Genomic DNA, 4750 nt, shown 5'->3' on the forward strand with positions numbered 1-4750 from the left:
ATGGACTATATAGTTTCCCTCTCCCCACTCCCTCAGCAACATTTGGTATGATCCAGCTTTCTAATTTTTTGCCATCTTTCTCAGGTTAAAGTGGCACCTCATTCTGTTTCATCTGCGTCTCTCTGATTACTAATGAATCATCTCTGTACATACTTGTTAGCACCTAGCATTTCCCCTTATGTGAATTGCTTATTGAGAATCTTTGCCCATTTTCTTTGAATTTCTTGTATTATTTTATTGCTTTTAGGACTTCTATATGTTTGTCCCTTGGCAACTTGAAATATTACAAATATGTTTTCAAATTTGTGATCTTTCCTTCACTGAGCAGAAATTCTTAATTTTGACAGACTCAAATCCATCACACTGTCCACCATCTGGTATGTGGATTCTCAGCCTCTCCTTTCCACTATTTCACCAGATACTCCTAGTTTTATCTTTCACATTTAAATCTCAAATCCATGGGGAGGTCCTCTCTAACATGTAAGGTAGGGATTCTGTTTTATTTTTCTTCATATTGGAAGCCATTTTTCTCAAATCTACCTAAAAAATATCTTTCCTTCCTCATTGTTTTATAGTGCCATTTTTATTGATTTCAAATTTCCATATACCTTGTCTACTTCTGAATTATCTATTGTGTTCTATTATCTATTTGCCTATTGCTGTGCCAGTCCCATCATATTTTATTATTATAGCTGTGCAGTATGTCTTTTTACCTATCTTATTCAGGCAGCCCTGTCTCGCCGTTCATATTTTTCGCAGTTGACTTACTTGTTTGTTTGTCTTTACCTTTCCATTTAAATTTTGGAATATGTTTGTAAGCTCCCTCAAAAATCTAGCAATAAATTTTTTGAGATTGCATTATGCTACCCTTCTCACTTATTTTCCACTTATTTGCTCCCCATGTATTCAAATCTTCTTTTATGTCTTTCATTCAAATTTTTAATTTTTTCAACAAATGTGGTAGTCATTTTTGATAGTATAAACTTCACCATATCTGTTACTATTGTAAAAAGCATTTTAAGTTTTTTTCTAGTTGTTATACTAGAAAAAGAACACCAATTTCTAGCCAGTATAGAGGTTCCCAATCACAGCCCTTATCACACTGAATTATAATTACCTTGTAATTACTTGCATGTATTATTAGACATCAGCCATGTGAGGATAGGCACTGGGTCTGCCTTTTTCACCTCTGTATGCCCCGCACCTCTCATAGGGCCTGGCACAGAGTAGTGAATTTAAATATTTCAGCGTTGGTACGTGGTGTCATTCAGCATTAGTTCCCTCCCACTCTCTTAATCCTCTCATCAGATCCCTCTTGTATAGATGGATTTACTCATGCCCAGAGAGAGAAAGGATGTATTCCCCAAAGACTCAGACTAAATTAAAGACTGGAGCCACAGCCCAGGTCTCCTGGCTGAGATCCATTTCATTTCCATTAAGCTGTCTCAGCCCATTAATTACCTGTCCTCCTTACGCCGAGGGAAACTTACTCAATGAGTAAAAGCAGAGTCACAGGTCAATCTTCCTCAAGAGGGTCAAGGACCTGGAGAGTGATGCCTGGTGACACAGAATCCCAAGCTGCCCCTCCCCTTGTTTGCCAAAGCTCTTCACAAGTGGTTCTTGAACTTCAGCGTGCCGTGAAATCACACCGAGGGCTTGTTAAAACACAGCTTGCTGGGCCCTATGCTCAGATTGTTTTATTCAGTTGGTCTCTTATGGGGCCCAAGAACTTGCATTTCTAACACAAGTAGGCACATAGTAAGCACTCAGTAAGCATTGTCATTATGAGCTATCAAGTCAGCTCTGCCTCCTGGCGACCCTATGAATGCGTGATGTCCACAATGTCCTGTCATCCACCGCCCTACTGAGCTGCTGTAGACTCTTGCCTGTGGCTGCCTTTATGGAATCAACTCATCTCATATTTGGTGTTCCTCTGCTCCTCCTACCTTCTAATTTTCCCAGAATTATTGTCTTTTCCAAAGGATCTTGCCTTCTCATGATGTGCTCAAAGTCAGATGGCCTCAGTTTTATCATTTTTGCCTCAAGTGTTAGCTCAGGTGTAATTTGCTCTAGGACCCACTTGTTCCTCTTTCTGGCAGTCCAGGGTATTCATAGAGCTCTCCTCCAACACCGTATTTCAAATGAAAGCATTAGGTTTTAATCTTATCGTGCAGAACCAATGAGTTGAATACAATGCCCATTGTATTACTCAGCACCGTCCTACAACTTTCTCTTTAAATCCAGTAGGGAAAAAAAAATGTTATCAAAAGAAAACTATTTTTCTTTCTTTTACCAGGTAATGAAATCCTTTATTCCCAGCCATATTCTTTTTCACCTTAGCTGACAGGAATTCAGAGCCTCTTTCTCATCTTTTATACCTGTTTTATTCAAGGTCCTGAAAATATCTCTTGCTCTTATCCCACCCCCTAGATTATTTTTTATGTTTTGTCCTATTTCACATTGTCTTCAGTTTCCAAAGCTATCTCAAATCCATCTTATACATAGAATATAAATAAACATACATGTATTATATATAAATGCATGGATATAATTATGCATTCATCTGCTTAAAACAAAATAATGACCACCAGAAAGTTAAGGACTAATACTGTTTTGTGTTACGTTTTATTCTCAGTAGATTGTCTTGGACAATCCCTAGTTTCAGAGGATATTCCTATCCCTGAACAGCTTGATTAATGCTAAGCATTAAGAGGTGGTGATCTGACATATGAATAATATAATGGAAGTATTAGGATAATACCAAATATCTGGCCCTAGACAACAAGTGAGCTTATGGTATGTTGCAAGAGCCTGGTGGGATTTCATTGGTACTTCTGTATCTTACTGGAGGCGTCCTCCAGGGCTGGAATCTCCTCCATTCCAGTTGCCAGTGGGCCAATATTCAGAGAAGGCTTCGTTGCCTCCAGCAGGCTCAGAGGATGCTTGGGAAAAGGACGGGGAAGGGGGCCTGTTGCCCTCTCCTACTGGCTCATCTGCCCAGTTATTGGATCCCATTTATGTGAGTAGTCATTAGGGAGCACATGGGCACCCTGGCCCCAAGAAGATGGGGTGGCATGGGCTCAGGGTGTTGCAGATACAAGATCCAGGCTCTTGGGGAGAGCGTGAGACCACCAGGCAAGGAGCATGTCACGTTCAGGATGGGATACCCAGAAAAGAAACTATTTCACTATTTCCTGGGACTCTAAATTCATCGCCTACTCCAGTGCCTCCTTGAAAAGGCCCAAGAGACCAAATAAGGTTCTTTTCTGACTTTAGGTCCCTGACAGCTCAGAAGTCCTAAGGTCAAGAGATCAGTGGTCTGAGCCCAAGCTTCTCTGATTCTGAAATCTCACGATTCCAAAGTCAAGATTCTAAGATATATTCAAATATTCTAATATCCTATTATCTTAAACCATTCTTAGGGTATAAGATTCTAAAGTTCTCAAATTCAGGGTTTATGGTTTAAGAATGTAAAAATTTAAAACTTAGAAGCAAAGATTCCAAGGAAAAAGCAGTAAAAATATAAAATTTCATGATTTTCAAGATTTTAGAATCTTAGAGTTTAAAATGCTAAGATCTTCAGAATCTAAGCTTCAATGGCTCCAAATTCTTAAAATTTTAAGTCAAAGAGTCTAGAAATCTAGGATTTTTACTTCTATGACTTTATACCTAATTACTGGTTGCACCTGAACAAATAAATGAACCTTCCAGCCCACCTGCCAGTAAGTGTGTGGCACCTTCCAAGATGGTGCTCAGGGGCAAACCTAAATGAACAACATAGCTGCCAACTTGCTCAGTCATTTCCTGGTGAGGCCAGATCTTCCACGACAGTGAACCTCTTCTCAGCCTTCAATATCACCGCCTTGATGCTGGAGTGGACATCTACTACTTTTGTGTGCCCAGAACCTCTTCTTTTTAGGAACTACAACTCCCCACTACACGTGATTCCAGTGGGATTGTCAACCACACAGCACCACCTTCCCCACCTCAAGGGTGGGCACGTGACCCAGTCTGGCTAGAAAATTCCCAAACCCTGAACAGAGCTATCCTTCCACAATGAGCAGAGGGACTTTTCAAGCCATGATATATACAACGGAAGAAAGAGCATCGTGCAGTCTCATGACCTGGGATTGTGAGCTGTAAGGACAATACAAAAACTGTGAGTCAAGATTTGCTCCTGGCCAACTTTCCCACGACATGGAAAGAGTCAGGGCTGGCTTATTCACAGGCACGGTAGGCACAGTGCCGAAGGCCTATCATACTTTTAGGAGCCCAAGAAAATGTTTTAATTTCTTTTAAAATAAGAAGAAAAGGAATACAATCCAGCCTGGATTATATTCACCTATATACCAGTGCAATTGTAAAATATAATTTTTAATATTTTTGTATGAAGGAAGGGACCCAAAAAGCAAAAGTACCAAGGAAAGTTATAATGTGACTCTGGAAAGAACCTGTCTAAGAATGAAACCAACATGGGAAAAATATTTTTGACAGTTGGAGCAAGGAGAACAAAATTGTCACCTGAATTCCTGGAGCAGCCATCTCAGAAGCCAAACTATCCCCTTGGACTTCCCAGTTAAGTGAACAGATAGATTCTATTTTACTCAAGCTGGTGTGTTGGACATTTGTTATTCTCTTGGCTTCCCAGAAGCTTCCTATGTCTGAGGAGCTTCCTACCTTCTCCCACTAAAGAAGCCTTCACTTGCTTTCCAGCTTCCTTTGCAAGTAGAGCCCATGCACGTGACCTAAA

The sequence above is a fragment of the Equus przewalskii genome, chromosome 6 (genome assembly GCF_037783145.1).
Source record: "Equus przewalskii isolate Varuska chromosome 6, EquPr2, whole genome shotgun sequence".
Classification (NCBI taxonomy): domain Eukaryota; kingdom Metazoa; phylum Chordata; class Mammalia; order Perissodactyla; family Equidae; genus Equus; species Equus przewalskii.